General features: G+C 44.0%; 1 protein-coding gene across 2 annotated transcripts in view; it reads right to left on the bottom strand.

The window, feature by feature from the left end:
• The window catches only part of ESR1 (estrogen receptor 1), a 285,662-nt gene that overhangs the window by 207,648 nt on the left and 53,553 nt on the right, over positions 1 to 24,461 (bottom strand). The window contains exon 1 of one of the 2 annotated variants that reach the window (XM_067542423.1): positions 7,042 to 7,064. The exons of the other annotated variant lie outside the window; for it this stretch is intronic. The gene's annotated coding sequence lies outside the window, so the exon portion shown is untranslated. Of the gene's footprint in view, positions 1 to 7,041; positions 7,065 to 24,461 lie in introns of those variants that run through there. 2 annotated transcript variants of the gene reach the window in all.

Below are 24,461 nucleotides of genomic sequence, written 5' to 3'. Positions count from 1 at the left end.
CCTTTGCACATATTATCTATCTGCAAGCTTGGTTGTCATGACATACAGATAGCATTTGGGTGCTACAATGCCTATGCAAAATCAGAAGTTAACCATGAGGCTACTGTTGGATAGTGGTGCTTGCCCTCACTAAAGTGTATTGCAGTACACAGTAATACAGATAAATATATTCATCCATGAATCGCTCTCACTAACCTAGTAATTTCTCTAACATACCTCCTAGGTTTTTAACCTTCCTATTTCCCAATCCCACACACACCTTTCAGCTATGCAATCCCCCCACCCAATTGCCATCTAATAAAGTATAATATACTAATATTAATTTACATTTATACTAAAGCTTTCATATATGTTCTCAAAATTATTTATTAAATCATTTTAAAAATTAATTCATTTTAATTATTATTTTTTATTAAATAAGCCTCACTACACCTCTGTGATGTAGGCAAGTATTTGTATACCCTTTATACAGCCAGAAAGAAGTTACATGGCTTGTCCAAGGTCCTAAAACAAATTGGTGGCATTGCAGAGAGTTAGAACAAGATATCATAGCCTCTAGTCTCTTTTTCTACCCATTACACAATGATCCCTCCTCAGATGTCATTCACCAGGAAATTACATAGCATTATACGGCTTATCTTTGTGGATCTGTATCTCTAATAATATTAATTATACCAGGAAATAAAAAGTTAAGGGAATGCAAATTTAAACCTCTGAAAACCAGGAAATGCAGAGTTAAGGTGCATGCCACCCCTACATCACAAACTTAACTCTACCCACTAGAGCTAGAATAGACATTGGGAATGGTTCAATAAGGTTCATGCCATAATAAGTAGACATGAGTACCATGAGAAGGCACTGTTGCATAAATTGTGTTGTCTTCCACAGATTTGAATTCCTGCTTTATCTGCATGTACTCCAGCTGCATTCACTGGTAGTGGAGGGATTAGTTGGAGCAGGTTGGATGAGCTGTCACTATAATATGAGGAGACGTGTATGAGTATCATGAGGATTCAAGTATGGCTTATTTCAGCACTGAGTTCTGTAGGTTGCATCAACAGTGGCGCACAGTAGCCTTCTTGACTTGGGGACTAGTCTCTGGAGTTGAGTGATGAATAAGAGAAGACAACTTCTTAGAACAGTGTTTCTCAACCTGGGGGTTTAGAGGGGTCGCAAGTGCAGAGCTGGTATTGGGGGTGGCAAGAAAGGCAATTGCCTGGAGCCACAGGGGCGCCATGAAACTAAGTTACATGCCTCAGCCCCGTGGGGGTGGAACTCAGGCTTCAGGGGTACAATAGTTTGGAAAGGTTAAGAACCACTGTCTTAGAAGGAATCCTTTTGGCAAGCAGAAGGTGTTAGACTTGATCCTACAATGCACATGTGTTCTGTATTGCGAGTGTTCTGCTGCAAGAGTAGAGTGCTAGTATGTGTGTTATCAGTATATTAGAGCACCACTCAAAGAGGGCAGAGATAAGGCTATGTTGTGAGCATGGCATGTTCCTTAACTCTGTATCTGAAAACTCTGGTTTTCAGAGGTTTACGTTTGTGTTACTTTAACTCTTCAGTGCCTTGTTTTCAGAGGCTTGAGTTCAGTTGAAGTTGATGTTCTAGATGAGCATGAGACACCACTGGACAACCTTAACTCTGCTTTCATTAGGCACTCTCAGTTCCATTGCTCAGGAAAGGGTTGAGAATATGAGTCATACTGACTCAAGTCTTTCATATTCCCTTTATTCAATTACTGTTAATTTCCTGGATAACAAAATCAGAATCTGCATATGAATTTTGGAGCACTTTAAAATCTCACTTTTAAAAGAAAAATGTTGGTCTCAGAGCAAATCTTCCAAAAGGGACCCCTGCAGAATGCAGGCAAAGAACAAGCAATGTACACAGTACATGTTCTCAAAAAGCTGCCAAGAGTTAGGGCTCAAACCCCAGTGCATCTGGCAGCCAAATTCAACAACCACAGCATATTACCTTAAGCCATTCACTTACTATGACAAACTGCCTAGAAACCTTCCTGTGTCAACAGAGCCCTAGTCTTGCTGCACGTCTGGGTCTTCCCCATTGCAGGTGAGTGCTCTAGCTACTCAGTTATAAGGTGGACCCTACCACAACCATCTTCTCCGCCAGCCAGATTTTACATGGAACCTGACCTGGTAGGAAGCTTCCAAGCACATCTACTGGATTGAGCCCTACATGCCACTTAAGTACCCAAATGCCTTTCTTTCCCCAGTTTGTGAATCACTCTGATGTTTAGGGAAATAGATGTCTGGATGCCTAGGAAGAATCAGTAGTACATGTGCCCAGAGATTGAAATGTAGGCACCAAGGGAACTTTTACCCTGAAACTTAGGCACCAAGTGAGTTTAAGCGCTTACAGTGTTAGGGGAAAGTTTTCTGGATCACAGTGTAGCTTAAAACAGTGTAGGATTTAGGCACCTAAACTCAAGACTTAGGTGCCTACAACTGGGGTTTAGGCCCCTGAGTAACTTTGTGGATCCCACCCTTTGTTCCTAAATGGATAGCTCGGTGAGCACTGGTAGTAAAACTATATTTATTTGTGTACAAATAACCAAATTCACATTAATAAAATTCACACACACCCCAAAAATGTATGAATACAAAAATAGGGTTTCGGGTGATCACAGTAAAGCAAATTGAAAAATGGATACAAATTTAATTTTGAATTAGATTAGGTAAATATGTTCACAGATATATTTTCCCACTCTTTGCCTAGCTCTACCCTTTAAAGTTCAGTATCTATTACTGTTGCCTTAACTGAAGCAGAATTTCACCTGGTTTCACATTTCTATCAATCTGGATGAGGAAAAGAGAAATTAACTCTCCGATAGGAAACAATGAAAGAGCCCAAGCACTTATTTAAGTTCTTTTTACATAGGAGGCCAGTAAATAATTAGGTTATTGGGATAAAGAAATCTGATGAGTACTTCATGCTGAGAAGTAGTGCACTAGGGAATCCCTGGAGGCATTTGTTAGGGAGAAAGCTTGGCCCAGTTATTAATACACACAACTGGGAGTCTGAAGAGCTGGACTTTACTCCTGACTCTACCACAAACTTGCTGTGTCACCTTGAGCAAGTCCTTTAGCTTCTTTGGGCATGTGTAGACTAGAGTCTGTGGTCCAGCTGTAACTTAAATTTGCCAATTAGCTATAACACCTTTGTAAATACTAATCTGGACACTCCACAAAAGTTTGTGTCATGGAACAAACATCTGTGCGGTGTCTAGATTAGTATTTACAATGGTGATACTTAATTAATAGTAATCAATTAACTCAAGTTACAATGGGACCACAACTCAAATTAATCAGCTAACCTGAGTTACAACAGGACCACAAAATCTAGTTTAGACACTCTCCTTGTGTGAAGTGAAGATAATAATACCCACCTCACCTGGTTGCTGTAATCTTTACAAAGTGCATAGGGCTTTTCAGATGGAAGGCATTATAGAAGTGTTAAGTATTATTATTACTATAATGATTAAAAGCTTGCATAAACTGGCCAAGCATAACCACGTTGGGCAGACAAAGAAGAATCCTTCTGATATCCATTTTTAATCAGGACTTTATGACGAAGAATGTCACTAACATTACAGATGACATTGAAAATATGCAAATGAAATAGCCCATCACTCCAAACTCACTAAGGTATTGATCTTGATCCCATTGAACTCTATGGTACTTTTGCTGTTGATGTAAATGAGAGCATTTAAAAATCAAAATGCAGATCAGGAAACTATTTAAAAAAGGGTGATTGTGCTTATTGGCCAATTTCAGTCTACACAAGAGTACGGAAAGAAATGGAATACACTCCAGAAAAGTAGCAGAAAGGAAGGATCTGGCATAGGAACAGATGTAACATGCACTCACTGCAAACACAAACACAATCAAGGGATTATTGCTCAGCATGAAACAAAGACACAGAAAATGTAACTAACTGGAACACACTGAGATGATCCACTGCACTAAAATAGAGAAGTAAATAGTGGCCGGAGGTACAGAGTAGGAATTAGGAGCAATGATTTTAGGACTGACTACTTGTGAAGAGAACAGTAACATTATGGCATGTAGCAGTACAGCTATGTCAGAAGAATGAAATTTAAGATCAATACAGATGAAGACATCATTACAGTTCCCCAGAAATCATTCCAGCACATAGAACAGCAGATATACCTGGACCCTGTGATACTCAATGTATACACCTCACAATGGAAATTATATTTGGGCTATTTATTTTAATTTTTTAGTAACAAACAAATAATCTGCTGTTTAAGATGTGGTCTGTAAAATGGGCTCCTGAACCCAGTAGAGGAAATAAATCTAGAAGTCCAAGAACACTGGTCTTAAATTTCAGCTAGTTTAAACTGAAATGAAAGATCTTCCTATAGATCAATCTACTTCCCATAGATATGATACACCACACAGTGTGTCCTTTTCAAATGCTTCCAAAAGCGAAAAGCAAACATTAATCAGAATAAAAAATATAGGCTTCATAGAGAAAATTAGTGAATCAATGAGTTGGGGTGTATGCCAATATCCCAAGAGGCAAAAAAGAATGGGAGAATAAGAATTTGATCAGCCCTTAAGCTGTTGAATGAGGCAGTGAAACGAGAAAGATTTATGCTTCCTACATTAGATTAATATTGCTCCTAAATTAGTTGGAGCTTGTGTTTTCTCTTCACTGGGTTTTGGCTACCTCTGCACAATGATGGTGTCAAAATCACAACATTTATAACCCCATTTGGAAGAGTCTGTTTTCAACAAACTCTATCTGGAATTGCCTCTTTAATTGAAATCATCTAGAGAATAATGTCTGAGCTCCAATGTGCTCATTAGTAATAATGTCTGTCTGTGACAATGAAGACAGTGTGGGGAGACAGTTAGGGAGAAATCAGATGGTCACCCACAGCTTGAAAGAGAGGGATAATCCAATGATGAAAACACACAGAAGTTAAAAAATCAAGTACATGGACAACAATGAAAAACTCACAAAGCAATACAAGTTGTTTAATTGGTAGGAAATTTAGAGATCCCAGACCAGAGGGGCATCACCTAGGAAACATCCTCTCCATTCTCCCAGCATCAGTTGAAATGGACCTTACTGAGACATTCTCATGCAGATGCCCATAAACCCATCTATCCTAAAGGTGGAGCCTAGATGGAACATAGGAAGACCATTGCCTCCAGCTTCTCTTTGTGTAAGACTCGTAAGGTATGTCTGTTTACACTGCAATTAAAAATCCATGGCTGGTCTGGGTCAACTGCCTGGGGCTCAGGCTAAAGGGCTGATTAATTGTAGTGTAGACATTCAAGCCCGAACGTTTACACCACAATTAAACAGCTTTTCAGTCTGAGCACCTTAGCCCAAGTTAGCTAACCTGGGCCAGCTGCAGGTGTCTAACTGTAGTGTAGACATACCCTCAGGGGCAAATGTTTGGGAAGTCATAGCCCCAGTTGTACTGCTCCAATCACAGAGCCTTCAAATCACTATTCCCACCTTCAGTCAGGTCCTGAGCCCTTTTCTGGAGGGAATCCTCCTTTAGGAAGCATGAAGACATTTTCTAGTTAATGTAAAGATCTTAAAAGTCTGCTGGTTACTTCCAAGTGAGCAAGGATTTTAACAAAAACACCACACTTTTAGATCCAATTAAATGGCCAAACAGCAAAGAAATCCCACATCAAATATTCAAGCTTTGAAGGCCCAACTAAATACACTCCTAATGTAGTAACCCATTTCCACAGTTACAGGTGACAGAGGCAGCTCAAAGTGACCCAGGGTCACAATGACATTCTTGCACCCAGAAAGACAGAAGAGGTACATGCTTCATGTTTGCAAACAGTGCTGAACACTATGATTAAAACTAAAGCAGGGAAGTGCCAAGTTTAAAAAAAAGTGAAATCGGGTATAACAATAGTCATATGGGCCCCCAAGCACAAATTCAAATTGAGAACCCAACTTTTGAGCACACATCCTTTTCCTTTTGGTGACCAGCCTACCTATGCCACCCCCTTCCCAGTCCCTGGTGGTTCTGCCCTCCAGTCCTCAGTCTCACCACCAATTCCCTAGTGATTTTGCCCTTCTCCTCGCTTTCTTCTCCACGTCCTTGGGGGTTTGGTCCCTTTTCTCACCATGGTGTCTCTGCTTAACCCTACAGTAGTGTTTGGCCGAAGGAGCTGCCATCATCTGCTACCTTCCTGGACAAGTGGCTGCGTACCAATTTAGGAGTTTCTGAGGGACTGGGGCTTGGGGAGGCAGTGATCACATAGATGTAACTAATCCCTGAAAAGTGGGAATTAACTGTCTTAATAAAATGAAAATAAATTAATAAAATGGGTTGGTGAGTTGCTTATAACAAGCTACTTTTGCCGCTTCCTGGTAGCAAGTGGAGCTTCTTGCAGTAAAGGGGGCATCTTTACCTCCTGGTTCTCTGCAAGGTGACCCCACTGCATGGAATCTGTCTCTTACTCCTGAGATTTCTGCAGATTCCCCTGGAATCATGAATGCTCAAGCACTGTTGTGGTATGATTTATACCCATGAGGAAAGTTCAGATGTTTAGACATATCAGTGGAAATGGGATAAATTGCAACTCAGTTCAGATCAAAGACATCTAAGGGATACTATCACTCAGAACATTGCAGTTATATTAAGCAATTGGAATGGCTAACTATTTGAAGAAATGACTCCCAAACCTGACATCAGGGATCCAGTAAGTGTAGGACAGACAGACATCATTTGTGTGTAAGGGTGCGATTAGCAATGGGCTTCCCATTATGTAAAAACCTATATCATTATGCCAATGCTAAGACCCACAGTCATCCAGGAATTACAAACAGTGCTGGTATTGTCATTTTAGCTCCTAGGGGGAAAGGTGTTGCTTCACCTAATATTAAGGTCACTTTTTCTACAGTTTGCCAAGAGGGAGGGGGAAATTTGTCTTATTTTATTTCTATATTTAAAATTAACTTTTGCATTAATTCAAATGTGGGATCAGTAAGAGAGTTAAATGTAAATCAAGTTACCTTTCAACAATGTGTTTCTAGTTCCTCTCTTCATAGTGCTGTTTCTGAAGTTGTTTCCCCATATCCCTCAGTCCCTTTGCCACTTTCTTCTTTATATGGAGAGATCATAATCCTTTGTGATCTCTGTCATTGTAAAATCCCAGCCATTCCCACAGCAGCAGTTTGATGTCACTAACAGGAAACAATAAATTCTAAGAACGAGTAGGAAGGAAAAGAGATCATTTTACAGGGAAAAGGCCCCTGGTTGGTTAACATATGGATAACCACTTTACTAGCCTGACACAAACAGGTGAATGGAGACTTGCCGTCCCTAAGAAAGACATGCTAGTAGCTAAGGGTTTTAAGTAAGGGGGTGTGTGTGAAAGCAAATTCCCCTCTCCCTGGCTACAGCAATGGGAGGTTTCTGCTTCTTCTCCTTTTCCTGCGGATGTAAGAGCTCCTCTTCCTCCTGCCTCTTCACTATCTGAAGAAATAAAGATTCCTCACTTGGGAAGTTGTAAAGTGTGAGGATTAGAAGGAGCTGGTGCCTGTCTGAGGACCAGGGAACAGAAACGAAAAGAGAGACAGCCTGCTGCCCTCGGTTCTCCCCTACACGGACAAAGGAAGACCCTGTCACTGGCTCGCCCATTCTGTGCCGAATAAAGGGGAAACATGGCTCTGTTAGTTCCCTCTCCCTTTCTGGTACTCTACAGTAGTGTGCAGAGGTGAGGAAGGGGTAAAAGCTAACAGTGTTTGGAGCACAAAGGATGTTTCCTACACACAGTGCACTTTTGCAGGACACACACACAGTTTTGTTTGGGTGACTACGGACTTGGGTAGGAACAACTGACTCCTTTCCAATTCATTTATTTCCTTTTCTCCTATTGTCTGCCCTTTGCCATGTCCCATCACAAGATGATACAATGTAATTTCATCATGTTGTCAACATCCATGACACACAACCACCAGCATTGGTGAGCTTCCCCCTCGCATTTTGATCTACTTTACCCACTGCTTAAAAAGTATATACAAAAGCATGACATTTTTGTGTAGGGACTCTCACACAGGCAAATAGCAATTGTAACATTATAGGACTGCACTCTAGCTTTCCGCCTGAAAGGAACACTGGAGGGAGGATCAAAGCTCCAGAAGCCAACCAGAGTTTCCTTGTGACGTTCTGCCATCGTACAGCAGATGAATGCAGATAGGCTGACCGGGAGTGACACAATTTGCATTGGCCCTTATACAGTTTCTTCAAAAAATAAGAAGTGTATCCATCCCACAGTGCCTGCAGCTAGATGTCAGCAGGTGTACAGGGAAGACAGAGCCCTGGCCACCTCCCTAACTCATTAGGCAATGTCACTGGGTCATGGAGTACGGCTGAACCCATTAGTCAGTCCCTTTGTAGCATTCATGGAATGCTAGTGAAATTATTCTGCCAGGGTACTATGCAGTGTCAATAGCGTAGGAGAAGAGGTCCCACATGCCCTTTTCCCAAATTCCCACCAGCATACTTGAGTAGGACTAGCCAGAATTTAGTCTATAGATTGCAGTTCACCACTTTGGGATGTTAATCTGGAAGTGTTATGTGCACATTCACAAATATTTATGCAAAGCGTATTAAACACAATTGTTCAGATACTCATGGGTCGCACTTAATAAAACTGGTAATCCATTTAATAGCTGCTGTTCATTCATCAGTAATCATACAAGTGGAATATTTCCCTCTTGTCACATATTATATTCTCACCACCCAATTCATCCTATAAAACCTGCTGTTTCAAAAGCACTATAATTTACTCAAACATAAAACTCATTTAATTACATTATAGGGGATGCCTTCCGCCATCCCTGTGAAAATCCACCCAAATTTGGCCAATTTATAAGCCTTTGAAAAAAATCACACATGCTCAGTAGAAACTGCTTAGATTTTAGCAGCTAAAATCTCTAACGATTGTATCCTCACTGATCATGCTTGAGTCTCTCTCAGCTGCTCGTGAGACTGCACATGCACCCACTCTCCAGACTGAATGACCATGTTCGAGTCTACTGCTACAGGAGCAAAGCTGGACTTCCCCTGTGATGGCTGCTCCCAGCTACTACTCCAGAACTGGGATGCTCAGAACCAGGTCTTAGCACTGGAACTGAGATCAGGGATCCTATTTCTTCTGTTCCCTGAATGCACCCCTTCTGGGTCCAGGAAGCATAGAGGGGCAAGGAAGAGACAGGATTGGAACAGGGTTAGGGTTAGTCTCTTTGTTCAGCTAAACAGATTGAGTTTCTGGAGTCTATGACTCTAAGGCATGTTTTCTAATACTTTCATCATTCTTCTTGCTCTTCTCTGAACACTCTCCCATTTATCAACATCCTTCTGGCATCATGGACACCAGAACTGGAACAGTATTCCAGTAGTGGTTGCACAGTGCCAAATACAGAAATAATTTAGCCTCCTGATACTCCTTAGTTCAGCCCCGTTGTGTATATATAGTCAGAACCAGATTTAGGGGCAGGCGGCCCAGGCTCAGGGTGCTGTTTTTGTTGTCAGCAACAAAAGGGAAAATAGGGAAAAGGGAAAAAAGAATTTGCTTTTATATGGCATTAATAAATAAATAAATACAGATTTACAGATCCTAGCATGTACATTTATCATCTTATACGACAGGAATAAACCATGCATGCAAATTGGGCATCAAACACATGAAAGGGGCTATAAAAGTTTAACAAATGGAGAGGGGTGGCAAAGACACTCCTCACCTAACGTGCCTTTTGGTCTAGGGTTGGCCCTATATGTATTACAGTCTTTCATTACATGATCACATCCTATTTTTTCCAAAGGACTCCAGCCTTCAGTGCACAGGGTTGATCAACTCTGGGGATGAATCAAGGTTGTGTATTTAAAGAGGTTGGTATCTTTAGTACCTATGCCTTATTTGTTTCACACATTGGAATGTGTGTAGTGAAGGAGGCAAGGGGGGTTGCAGGAAGAGAAAGTAGGGTCTCCTGGTCAAGAAAGTTGAAAGTTGCCTTGGAAAATTAGATTCTTTACCTGCCTCTGCCACATAATTCCTGTGAGATTTAAAAAAGCCCAGGTGGATTGGAGAATTAAAATAGATACGTATGCTCTTCTCCTCCACACCCACCCTTCCCCTGAGCTCACGCTCTCTGCTCCTTCCCTGAGCCAAGTTTATTTATTCTGCACTGTGCAGGTTCCCAGGCAGCTGAGGAGGAAATATCTGCTACTCAGCTTCCGAGGTTCATCAGGAATCTCCTTGGGGAGTCCAAGGGACCTGGGAAGTTGAGTAGCAGATACCGCCTCCTCAGCCACCCGGGAACCTGCATGGCACATAATAAATAAGTAAAAACTTCCAGTGGAAGCCCACTCAGACCTGAACCATCCCTTTCTAGGGGGACCATTAACTGTTCTGCCCTGGGGCCCAGAATTGTTGTCAGTGAGCCTGGCCATTGCCTTCAAAAGGTAATGGATCAAATATGGGATACAAACAACACTTCAACCCTGCGGTTTTTATTTAAATATATATTATAAATTTAAAATAGTAATAAACCCGATTGCAGAAAAATGCAAACATTTGAAATCTATATTTTATACGCATTTTACAAAAGCATTTGAAAATCTGTGTATATTTTAACGCAATTTGATTTTATATCAATTTGATGCACATTTTATGCAATTTGATTTCATATTCATATTTTAACATAGATTGAGAAAACACATTGTTTTCCAGGTAACATGCTGGAATTTGTGCCAGTGGAGATAATACAGTAGGAATACAATAATACAATAGGAATTGGGTAATATTTACCAAAATGTAGGTGTAAATATTTTTGTAAAAATCCATTCCTTATTCTCAAACAAAACCACAGAAAATAAATGCTTGAGGAAAATAGGGAGGCAAACAGTACTTAAGGGATTATAGCCATAGTAAAGCCACTACTCTTTTTGCCTGTGTTTTGGGAACATTTTCAAATCTTCTTCTTGACTAGCACTAGGAAAACACCCACAAACTACAGGAATTCTTCCTTTCAGAACATGCTGTTTAGTTTCCCGTTGCTCTCCCAGGGATAAATCAAGAGAAACATTATCTTTTCCAAAAAAACAAAAAAACAAAAAACAAAGGTATGAAGAGATTCAATTCCTCAGAAAAGTGCTGCATTCATACTACGTGCAGATGCACATGATTACTGATAATTGAAGATACTTGCTTTTAGCAAATCTAGTAGATAGTAAAAGCTGCCACTTAACAGAAAATTGCTGTGTAAGTAATAAACAGATATTACATGTTACATCTGTTTGACTGTTTAACAAAACATCCTTCCAAAAGAATTTGCATGCTAAACACAGAAGGCTAAATTCTGCCACTGAATGCACTTGACTAGCATTAACTGTATCCATTGGGAGACACACACATGCATCTGAGATCAGAATTTGGTACAAACCCTGTTTTCAGCACCCAATCTGATAACAGGGTTGGGCACTGATTATTTCTATAAGGACCAGGACAGGAAACCTCCCCCACCTCAAGATGGATCAGCAACAAAATCCCTCCACAGCCACTTCTGCAGGCACACGTGGCACTATCCAGCAGGTCCATGAAGCATCTGACCACGTGATCACCATATGCATTCAAACACACACATTCACACAATTGCCCAAGTGCCATTTCTTTTTCTTTATTTCTTTTGTTTTCCTTTTAAAAACAAAGAAATAGTATACAAACAGCAATGTGAACAAAATTATGACTGACAGTTTATAGCCACAGATCAGGACACTGCGTATGATTTTCTCAGTAACTGTACCAGCGACTGTCGGCTTTGGTCCTTTGAGAATGAGGCCGGATGAGCCTTGCACACCTGCAAAGCCCCAGTGTTTTCAAGAGGACTCGAAGCACCTTGTATGGTTCTGATTTCAGGTTCAGAGTCTAACTTTTCCTGCAATAGCCTCATTTTGACATTTTGCACACAGACCTAGGTTTCTGGTTGTGGTTTATTCATTTTTAGGCAAAATATGACTCATTCTTAAGAGTAAAAATTAGGGTGTTTGGGATTTGTTTTTTTTAAAATCAGTATCTCAGACTTGTTTTCCTTTAATTATGTAAAAAAGAAAATTAGGTTCCATCCTCCAAAGCCTCTTGCTTCTGGATAGTTCTTCAAATGAGTGTGGACAATCTTCAGAGTCTGCTAGACCCCTCTCCAAACAAATTTCAACACTGCAAAAGTGTGTGTGTGAGAGAAAGAGGTACTTTACATTGTGCATGTGTGTTGTGTGCATATGGACTTGGGTGTATAATATTGCATTTACATGGCATATCTGTGTTTTATTTTAGAATGGCAAGGGGAGAGCAATGTATCATTTTTACTGCCTCTCTCTCACAGTTGGAACACTACATAACTGGACTGCAGAAAGGCTATTAAAAATCATGATGCAGAAGGTTAGAAAATATAATCAGAAATTATCACACAAAGACAATTACAACTAACATTTTATTTGTGCTGGTGTGAAAAATCTGAAATATCCACCTCGAGGAAACATTTCAGTAGTTAAAAAACCTTGCCCAAGGTCTTACCATCCACATCCCATTTGGCTAATCAATGATTCATTCATTAGAGTGTCTTACATGCAAACAAAAACATATTTGTGATACTCTGTGAATTTGCTGGTTCTCCTTTGGGCTTAGGCTATTAGGGCATTTGTGTACACAATATTATCTGTTTATGAGACGCTGATTAGCTCCACACACTCCCCTCTCCATTTATACAGCGCTAAATGATTAGAGAGGGAGGGAATAATGTAACAAGCTTTTGACTACTTTAATTTCCTTTGTATCCATGTAATTCAAATAATTTAATCTTGCATAACAGTTTACTGGTATAAAACTTCCTTCCTGAAGATGAGGAAAGCAGAATTAATGCTTCAAAATTCCTGACTGTGAAAAACAAAGTAAAGGTATATGAGTTGTATTTGAGAAATAGAAGCTGTAACCTCATTTCATTCCATACTGAAAACCCTCCTCCACAAAAAGTACCGCATGGGCTCGACATATTGCAGGCACACGCTCTGGCTCTGTCCATTTATCACTTCTCTCATCCAGAACAATAAGATGTATAAAAAAGAATCTATGTATGCAATGTAGCTGGACTATATGAAGGATATTCTAAATAACTTCAATAATAAAGCTCAATAATAAGCGTGGCCTAGATTAGTCAACTAGTTTTAATATATACATCCATTCTGGCTCAGACAGAACTTAGCAAAAATTTTATGTAACTAATCACATTATTTATTACCTGCCTGACAGGTGAATTTTAATGTTTCTCTTTCTGTGTCTCAGAGAAAGAAGAAATGGAGGGGGGGTGCGCACACACCACTCACACAAGGATGAAACCACAAGGGTTACTGAGAGAGAGAGAGACTTTCCCAGAAATCCCAGAAGCCCCGTCAGAGATAAATCTTAAATGATGACTAGTAACTCCACACATTACAGTCCCTGAAGCTATAGCACCCCCTGCCCTCCTAAGTTAAGAAACTGTAGCAGAAGATAAGCAGAGGAAAGCAGAGCAAGATGAGCCTTCAATGCGACTCTTATATGAAGTTCCTGTAGATGCAAAATGTTTTTGTTCTACTAGTCATCAATTATATTTAATGGTAAGCAGAATGTAGGTAAGGCCCTGGATAATGAAGCCCCGAGGCTACTCCATAGATTCTATTGTACACAGAAGAGTGTATTTCTATTCAATTTCCAGGCACTCATAAAGATGCAATAATAGCTACACAAAGGGCAGAGGGAGGCTCTATAGATCTCCATGATGAACAAAACTAAAGGACAAAATCATATTGATAGTTGGGGAATGCAAGAAAAATTAAAGAGGTTTTGCTTTGTCAAGTGAACTCTCATTTCTGTTTCAATAACAGCAAGGTTGAAGAAAGTGTCACTGTCTCAGTACTACTGGAGGATGTTGCTAACAGGATCCAAAGAGCTGACAAGACAGCCGGAGGGAAGAAAGAAAAAAAGGATGAGTAAGATCTAAAATAGAAATCTTCACATAGTATGTAGTGTGGTGCAGGAGTTTGGGAAAGAGCAATACAATATAAATAAGGTGTTATTTGAACACAATCTGAAAGCTTTTAAAAAGCAAGCATCTTTTTAAAGAAAAAAAATAAACCATTCATACTGTAAAAGATAAGGGTACCAAATCCTGGAAGCATATGCAGCCCAGTGGCCAATAACACTAGGATAATGCTATTTTACATTTCCACAGAATCTACTTTGTGAAGATTTCCGAGAGTTTTTACCAATGCTAACAAATTAAGCCTCACAGCACACCTGTGAGGCACTATCCCTGTTCTAAAGATGGGGGAAACTGAGGCACAGAAAGGTTAAATTATTTCCCTGGAGTCACAGAAGGAGTTCATGGAAGAGCTGGGAATAGAACCAAAGATAATATAGCAGGAATACTGAAGTCTCCATTACAGGATGGGAGTAAGGAAATCAATGGAAATTATTGTGGCTATCGTCAGTCACCCAATTCTGAGTCCCGTACTTCAGCTACACCATCTTTCACCCTCCTGCAATACAGTGCCCTCTTCACAAACATACAACTGGCCCCATTTTATTTCTTGATATTTACCATTTTTCCACTCCATTTTGCTTCTATGGAATGAATTGGGGTATCCTTATTTCCTCCCTGTCCTCAATCTCATTATTTTTAGTTTTCCAGTGTTGTCACGTGTGCTTACAGGGCAGGGCAATACAATGGTGGCTTGTGCCTCCCTTTTGTTTATTTTATAACACTTAGATTAGGGTGACCAGATGTCCCGATTTTATAGGGACAGTCCCAATATCTAGGGCCTTTGTATATAGGCACCTATTACCCCAGACCCACATCCCGATTTTTCACACTTGCTATCTAGTCACCCTACATTAGATACACTATTATTTCCTCTTCTGATTATCAAGAAAAAGTGAACAGAGATGTTGAAACCAACTGTACAAGCTCTTCTATAAGCATTTGATTTTATTGATGCTTCCCAGAACACGCTAATATCCTGTGAAGTTAGTTAGCAATTTATAGGTGTACATTTTAGTTTGCAATTGAAATATAACAGTCATTCCAGGAGAAAAGAAACATTAATTCTTCAAGTCCCTCACAAAAAGCCTTGAACAGCAAGTTAGAGTTATTTGAGTTTTCAGATACTATCTCTTAAAAGAAGAAACAGGCACAGAGCAAGCAGCTGTCACAAAGTAGGAGGTAACATCAGGGCTCTGATGTACAAAGGGAGTAAGGTTCATGGCTTCAAGTGCTTGAGTTTCAATGATTTTGCAAGAACCCATAAACCCTGACAAATCAGAACAGCTATTCCCTCACATTTTACATTTGGCTTTCACTTCCATAGTATATTTCTCACTCTCAGACAATCTGATTTTCCAGTACTGCAGGACTTATATTTTTACAAAGTGCAAGAGAACAGGTCTATCTTTTTAGTGTAACCTCCAGATTTTTTCCCCAGCTAGTAATGTAACTAGTGCACCTGCACAGCTTTCTTACTTCTGCTATCATTACCCCAGGAGTTAGACTTTAAAAAAGAAACAATTCACAGCTGTTAGTAACTTTGTGGTTTTGATGCTCTTTGATGTCAATATCATTACAAAGTGTAGTCCCTTTTTCAATACAAGAGGCTGCTTTCTAATGCTATCATCAGACACTGTGGATGAACCCAATGCCAAGAATAGTAACCTTGATAGGATAAAGTCAGCTTGTGTAACTCATACTTCAGGGCCAAAAATATTGTGTGGAGAGAAAAGGAGATGTGAGTAGGAGAAGGGAGAGAGCTTGAAAAGGGAGGGCTGAGGAGGAAGAGAGCCAAGAAGGGAAAGTACATGAGAAAGCAATGTGGAACTTGTAGACAGGATGAAAAAAAATAAAGTGAAGAGAGGAGAGGTCAGTGAAAAGCAAGATAAAGAGTAAGAGTGGTAATGAAAAAAAACCCTCAACAGTCTGGGACCAAGGCTCTGATCCAGCAAAGCACTTAAATATGTGCTTAACTTCAACCATATTATTAAATCCACTGAATTCTACCATTAACCTAAAATTTAAGCACATGCTTAAGTGCTTTGCTGGCTAAGGACAAAGGAGAAAAGGGAAGAAGAGAAATAGGTGAAGAACCAATGATGTAGAGAAAAAGAAAAAGAGCAGTGGAAGGAGAGTAAAAATATAATTTGCTTTGTCAGATAGCACCCCTGCTTTGTGGTTAGAAGGTGTTGCAATGTACTGACGGGTGGGAGATCTGGGTTTATGGGACCCTAAATTAAGGGGCCAACAACACTTACGAGAAGAGCAGAGGCTCAGAGAGGAGGGTGAAAGGCTGCAAGAACAGAAACCATTAAAACCTTAAAAGCACAGTATCTTGAGGGTAGAGGCTTTCCCACACTTGCCACAAATCCTATCAGCGTTTGATATTCTGCTTCACAAAATCTTAATTGAAAATGTAAGAAAAAATAATTGAATTATTCATTTTCGCTTGAATAAAAACATTTCCAGGTATATCACAAACTGACTAACATGCATCCTAAGTGACAGTATATTGAGTTGGGCGAGGTGCAGGTTATTTCATAGCTTATTCACTATTTGGGAGAGGAAATAACCTGCACCTCATCCAACTCATTTAGGATGCATGTTAGTCAGTTTGTGATATACATCAATGATATTTGCAGAATAAACTAAGTTGAGTGGAGCTGTAAATCCCAGGAAAAACCAAGAAATCATACCAGCGATCCTTGAAAAATTGTGAACATAGAAAATAAAATAAAATTCAACTTGGAAAAACGGAGGTTTTGAGCTCTGAACATACAAATGCCTTGAAAGAAGTGTACAGGTGTAGAAAAACAAGGTTACTTACCAGTAACTGATGTTCTTCAAGATGTGTTGCTCATGTCCATTTCACTATAAGTGTGTGCATACCTCTGTGCACCGTTAACCAGAAAGTTTTTCCCCTTAGCAGATCCCGTAGGGCCGGCTCCGGTGCCCCCTGGAGCCCTGCGCACATGCCACGGTATATGAGGTGCTGCCAGCCCTACGCCTCCTCAGTCCCCTCTTTCTGCCAAATCCAGCAGAGGGGACAGGGGGTGGGTTGTGAAATGGACATGAGCAACACATATCGAAGATCATCAGTTACCGGTAAGTAACCTTGTTTTCTTCTTCGAGTGCTTGCTCATGTCCATTCCACTATAAGTGACTAACAAGCAATACCTTTGGAGGTGGGTTGGAATTACCGGTGAGCCGCCCTCAGCACTGCTCTGCCGAATCCCACGTCCTCTCTCGCCTGCTTGATGATGGCGTAGTGGGACATGAAGGTATGCACCGATGACCAGGTGGCAGCTTTGCAGATGTCCTGCAGGGGCACTCTCTCCAGGAAGGCTGTAGATGAGGCTTGAGCTCTGGTTCAGTGCGCTGTGATGGTTCCCAGAATTGGCACCTTCGCCTGCTCGTAGCAGAACTTGATGCATGCTGTAATCCACAAGGAGATGCACTGGGTGGAGACAGGTGAGACTTTCATCCGGTCCGCCACTGTGACGAAGAGCTGTGTCGGTTTCCGGAACGGCTTTGTACGCTCGATGTAAAAGGCCACAGCTGGTCTCATGTCCAGCAAATGCCATTGCCTCTCCTCCTCCAAACCGTGAGGTTTGGGGAAAAGCACGGGGAGAAAAATATCCTGGTTACAATGAAATGGGCAAGAACGCTGGATGCGGCCTCAACTGCACCATATCCGTATAGAATACTGTATAAGGGGGCTCCGAGGTCAAGGCCCTAATTCGGAGACCCTCCTAGCTGAGGTAATGGCCACCAGGAAGGCTACCTTCCATGAAAGTATGAGCAGAACGCATGAAGCCATAGGTTCAAAGGGGGGCCCCGTGAGTCTCGAGAGGATCAGGTTGAGATCCCAGGGAGGCACCAGGTCACGGACCTGCAAATAAAGCCTCACCACCCCCTTGAGGAGATGGGATGGGAAAACAGTGATCTCCCCTCTAGTGACTGATGGAAGGCTGAAATGGCCACCAGATGAACCTTCAACGAGACCAGTGCCAGATCCCAGAGCTTTAGTTGGAGCAGGTATTCCAGGATCGCCTGTATAGGTGAGAGGCTGGGTGGAATACCCTGGGACTCCGCCCAAAAGGTAAACTGCCTCCACTTAGCCCGATACACGACCTGTGTAGAAGGCTTCCTGCTGCCAAGCAGGACTTGCCAGACCTGCACCGAGCAGGTTCTCTCTCCCTCCGTCAGCCACAGAGCCTCCAGGCTGTGAGGTGCAGGGAGTCCAGGTCCAGGTGCAACAGGCAACCATGATCCTGGGATAGAAGGTCGTGGCGCCTTGGGAGCTCCAGGGGTGGAACAATCGAAAGGTCTAGCAGCAGGCTGAACCAGTGCTGTCTCGGCCAGGCCGGAGCAATGAGTATAACGTCCACCCTGTCCCTCTTTATTTTCAGCAGGACCTTGGGCAGGAGCGGAATGGGCGGGAACGCATACATGAGGGCTCCTGTCCAGTCCATGAGGAACGCGTTGGAAATCGACCCAGTCTCGTGAGCCCAGAGCAAGCAGAACCTCAGACACTTTGTGTTCCAGGACGACGCGAATAGGTCCAGTTGGGGGAACACCCCACTTCTGAAAGATCATAGCCACCACCTCTGGGTGCAATGACCAATCGTGGCAGGGTAGAAATGGCCTGCTGAGGTGATCCACCTCGTCGTTCCTCACTCCCAGGATGTGAGAGGCAGTCAAGTGGAAATCGTGCCTCACGGCAATGTTCCACAAATGGATAGCTTCCTTGCAGAGGGCCGAGGAGCGCACTCCCCCTGCCTGTTTATATAAAACATGGCTGCGGTGTTGTCCATCAACACCTGCACCACTCTGCCTGTCAGGAATGGGAGGAACACCTTGCACACTAGGCGAATGGCCCTCAGCTCCTTCACATTGATGTGCAGGAGCCTCTCCTCCCCCGACCAGAGCCCCTGAGTGCCTAGATTGGCACTGATGTGGGCTCCCCATCCTACGTCCGACGCGTCGGAAATTAGGGTGACCAACAGGACCAGTTCCCTGAATGGAACGCCCTTCATCACTGCCTTGGGAGTCCACCACCAGTTCAGGGAGGCTAAGACAGGTGGGGAACTGTGACCACCTGGTCCACTGGGTGTCTGCTCGGCACATATTCCGAGGCCAACCATGCCTGAAGCGGTCTGAGCCTCAGGCGAGCTAATCTCACTACGTATATGCAGGCTGCCATGTGGCCTAACAGCTGTAGGCAGCGCCTGGCTGTTGTCGTGGGGCATCGGTGCAGCTGGGAGATGATAGAGACCATTGCCTCGAAAAATGGCTGAGGCAGAAAGGCTCTGGCTTGGGAAGTGTCCAGGGTGGCCCCAATGAATTCTATGTGTTGCACTGGGGTTAGTGTGGACTTCTGCTCGTTTATGAGCAGTCCCAGCCTGCTGCACATGGAGCAAGTGAGGGCCACGCTCTCCTGCACTTGGGACCTGGACCTGCCCCTGATCAGCCAATTGTCTAAGTAAGGAAAAATTTGCACACCCTTTCGTCTCAGGTGGGCAGCCACTACCAGTATGCACTTGGTGAACACCCTTGGTGCCGAAGATAGGCCAAAGGTCAGGGCTGTAAACTGGTAGTAGGAGCCAGCCACTGTGAAACAGAGAAAACGCCTGTGGCTGAGGAGGATAGACACATGAAAGTATGCGTCCTTGAGGTTGAGAGTGGCATACCAGTCTCCTGGATCCAGGGAAGGGATTATGGAGGCTAAGGAGACCATGTGAAACCTGAGTCGTTTGACATATTTGTTTAAACAATGCAGGTCTAATATGGGTCTCAGACCCCTTCCCCTGGGGGATGAGGAAGTACCTCGAATAGAACCCCTTCCCCCTTCTGCCTTGAGGGACAGTTCCACCGCTCCTATGTTGAGGAGGGTGGCCACCTCCTGCAAGAGGAGTTGCTCATGAGAGAGGTCCCTGAAGAGGAAAGGAGGGGGAGGGTTGTTGTGGTGGTAGATGTAAACTGTAGAGCATAGCCCCCTGAGACTATCCCAAGGACCCAACGGTCCGAAGTGATCTTTGCCCATTTGGGATAGAAGGGCCTTAACCTGTTTAGGAAGGGGCGGGGCAGATCCAGGAGAGCAGTTGGGGCACCACTCTCGGGCGCACCATCAAAATTGCCTCCTTTTATTGCCTGACCTCCTGAGGGGCCCCTGCTGGAGAGCTGAGGATGATCTGGGGGACTGATTTCTCCTTCTAAACCCCCCATTCCTATCCCTATTTCTATAGGGTTGAAAAGGCCTGGGTGGAGGCCTTGGCTGCTGCTGCACCTGGGGCCGTGACTGACGCCTGGAAAGCTTGGGCGTGTGAAGTGTGGCCATGGAGTCCTTCAGACAGTGCAACTTCACATCGGTCTGGTCGGAGAATAGGGCCGACCCATCAAAGGGGAGGTCCTGAATAGACCGTTGCACCACCTGGGACATGCCCGAGGATTGCAACCACGAGCATCTTCTCATACAGATGGCAGAGGCTATGGGCTCTGCCCGCTGAGTCAGCAGCGTCACAGGACGTCTGCAGCGCCGCCCTAGCTACAATGGTTCCTTCCTCCAAGACGGTGCTAAAGTCTGCAGCCTGGTCCTGGGGCAGAGCCTCAGCAAACTGCCTGAGGGAGTCCCACAGGTTGCAATTATATCTACCCAGGAGGGCCTGACGGTTGGCAATCCTGAACTGCAGACTTGCCGTGGAATAAACCTTTCTCCCAAACAAGTCCAGCTTTTTATTGTCTTTTTCTTGGGAGTGGACCCTGGCTGACCTTGTCTGTCTTGCTGGTTAGCCACATCTACCACCAGGGTTCCTGGGGCACGGTGAGTGAACAAATACTCAAACCCTTCAGCCGGGACATAATATTTTTTCTCGGCCACCTTTGACGTAGGGGCGACCAAGGGAGGGGTTTGCCACAGGGCCTTTACAATCTTAAGGACCCTTTCGTGGACTGGGACAGCCGCCGCCAGCACATTAAAGAGGCTATCTTCGGTGTCTTCTAACTCCTTCACCTCCAGCCCCAAGTTGGAGGCCACCCTCTTGAGCAGCTCCTGGTGTGCCCTGAAATCCTCCAGTGGTGCTGAGTGGTCCTGGGAGACTGCCTGATTCGGTGAGGAGGAAGAGGACTGCCGAGGTGCGTCATGTGGGTGTGCCCCCTCCTGGCGAAGGGTTGCACCTGTTGAGGATCCCTATAGGGGACCCGACTCTTCATCCAAGGAGTGGTGTCTATGGGCCTTCTCCTGTGCCAGAGGCACGGACTGCACCCCCAATGACATAATGGATTGGGGCCCTGGCCCCATCTGGATACCCCATGGGGCCCAATAAGGCCATTGTTGCGGCCATTGACCTGGGGCCAACCCGGGGCTGGCTGCGCCATAGGCTGTGACACTTTGTGGGGGCGTCAGCTCTCCGGACAACTGTCCCCCCGGGAGACCCCGAGTCACTGGACTGGCGGTGCCGTGTACGTTCTTAGTCCCAGGCGCCCTTCCGTGCTGGGGACCGCTCTCTCAAAGCCTCCAACCTGGATGACGATGAGGACTGCCTCCATTGCCACGAGTGGTGCCGACGAACGGAGGTGCGCTCCGAAGAGCTAGAGGTACTGGAGCGTCGTCTTGGTACTGATGATTTCCGCTGCCACTTGCCTTGCGGCCCTGCAGACACCGTCGGTGACCGAGGTCGGCGCTGGTCTGAATTTCTCGGTGCTGAGCTGGACTCCAGCGACCGGGTTCTGCGTCGTGGACTGCGCAGTGCCAGGTCCTCCGATGGGACCGGGTTCTGCACCGCCTTGGTGTGGGCAAACTCCTCAGTGCCGGGGATCTGGAACGGGAGCTGTCCGAGCGCCGCCTGGCAGACCTCGACCGGTGCTGCCTCCTGGCATGCGCTGCCTCCGGTGCCGGGGATCGACGTCGGCACCAAGAAGGAGACTCCGCATCCTGTGCCGGAGCAGGGCGGCTCGACGTCGCCAACCTGGAGCGACTGCTGGGGGAGCATCTCTGCTCTACCCTCGGAGACCATCCAGCGGGAGATCTTTCTCCCCATATTGGGGATCTCCACCACCATTCAGGGGGACCCAACACAGGTTTTCCCTGTGACACCAACCCCTTCTCTCTCGGCAGAGGGGGGGCGGAGGTGGAGTAGGCAGGGCCAACAAGGCTCTTGCCACCTGAAAAGCCTTCGGTGTCGATGGCATCGGCAGGGGCACTCTCCCACTCCCAGGAGTCGGGGGAAGATCCCTGATTGGAGATTCAGGCACCGGAGAAGATTCGACGGGCCAGGTCCGGTGCATCTCCATACTCGACCCTGCCCGTACTGACGGCGCAGGGGAGCGTCCGCGCTCTGCAAGCTGCTTCTTCCTCTTCGGTGCCAGCGATGTTGTGCAGCGAGTCGAGGCCGGTGCTGGCGGTGCACTCTGCACCAAGGTCATGCTCAGTGCCGAGGTGGAGCGGGCTGGCTTGGACGCCAGGCGGAGCGCTGCTTCCATCAACAGGGCTTTTAACCGGATCTCTCTGTCCTCCTGAGTCCTTGGTTTAAAAGCCCTGCAGATCTTACATTTTTCTTTCCTGTGAGCTTCCCCCAAGCACTTAAGGTAGCGGTCGTGGGGAGTCGCTGAGTGATAAGGCCTTCCCGCAGAAGGTGCACGGCTTAAAGCCCGGTGACCGGGGCGTGGCCCAGCCGTTCTAAGTCCCTGCAGGGACTTGCCTTATCTAACTACACTTAACAACACTTAATTACTTAACTAACTAAAACTAACTTAGAATATCAAACAAGTCCAAACAAGGGGAATAGTATTTGTTGTGAGGAAAGCTAGTTCCAACAACCGTCACAGGCGGAAAGAAGGAACTGAGGGGGCGTGTGGCAGGACTCCAGGGGGCGCCGGAGCTGGCCCTATGGGCTCTTCTAAGGGGAAAAAAGTTCCGGGTAACCGTGCAGGGTGATGTGCACATACCTATAGTGGAATGGACATGAGCAAGCACTTGAAGAAGAACACTGTCTTAAGAAGCTGAACAGAACTTTACAGTAAGGCTGAAATGGTCACTAACCGTAAATTCTCTTTCTACATCCTTAACTTCCCTGGGCAAGGCTCTTCTTTTTCTCAGCTGGTCTTAAACTCCCTTTGGACTGCACTTCTGAGTGCCCAACAGTTTACTTAGTTAAGGGGAAAGGTCCCCCAGTCATCTCCGCACACATTCACCAGTTCCCATATTGCCCTCTTCTTTTCTTCTTTCTCTGCCAGTGTTTCCTGTTCAACCCCACTCTATTATTTTTCAGAATGACACTACTAATAAACATAATGAACAAATGGCCCACTAGCCCAGTTTGGAACTATACCTCCGATTTGAACTTCCCCTTTAAACAAAACACTCTAACACTGTTTTAAATGTGCTTTTCAGGATATGAACATCACTCTACTTTCATAAAGACCTGTACTGAAACTATGATTTCCACATCCCTACACAAGCTAATACATCAAAGGGAAAAACCCCTTAAACATATATACTTAATGGGTGGAATAAGAAGGAAACTTAATAAGCAGAAACACTCAAAGAAGCATCATGATAAAGTAAATAATAAATTAATGATGTTTTTGCAATGTGATAAATGTGATACAGCTGCAAGAAAATGACAATATGATTTTAGGATCTGTGTGCTACAGCATCATGTCACAAAACAGGGAGGTAATAGTCTCTCTCTAATTCTGGCGTTACTATACATGGGGTAAGAAACTCACTCCCACTGGCTTCTTTATATCAGATTTAAAGGCCAGAGAGTATAAATGTTCAAGCTGATAAAGAACAAGTTGAAGAGGACAGAATTGGGGGTTTTATCCTCACAAGCATTGACTTCATAAAAGACTTGCGAGTCATCATGGATAATCAACTGAACATGAGCTCCCACTGAGATACTTTGGCTAAAAAGTCTAATGCAATCCTTGGATGTGTAACAAGAGACTATTGAGTAGGAGTTGACAGGCTATATTACTTCCCTAACTGACACCTGTACGACCGCTACTGAACTACTGTGTCCAGTTCTGGTGTCCACAAAAAAAGAAGAATGGTTGATAAATTGGAGAGGGTTCAGAGAAGAGCCAGGAGAATGATTAAACGACAGGAAAACATGCCTTATAGTGAAAGACACAAGGAGATTAGTCTCTTAAGCTTAAAGAGTATGTTAAGGATGATTTGATCAGTCTTCAAGTACCTACATGGAGAACAGAAATTTGATAATGGAGGGCTTTTCGATCTAGCACCCAAAGGTATATCAAGAACCAATGGCAGGAAGTCGAATCTAAGCAATATCATACTAAAAATGAGGTGCCAAATTTTATCAGTAAGAACAATTTACCAAGGTCTGTTG

The sequence above is a fragment of the Emydura macquarii genome, unplaced genomic scaffold (assembly GCF_026122565.2).
Source record: "Emydura macquarii macquarii isolate MOO-44397 ecotype Brisbane River unplaced genomic scaffold, CSIRO-AGI_Emac_v2 contig_705, whole genome shotgun sequence".
NCBI classification, from domain to species: domain Eukaryota; kingdom Metazoa; phylum Chordata; order Testudines; family Chelidae; genus Emydura; species Emydura macquarii.
The sequence above is the reverse complement of the archived record's forward strand: the minus strand, read 5'-3'. Positions and strand labels throughout refer to the sequence as shown.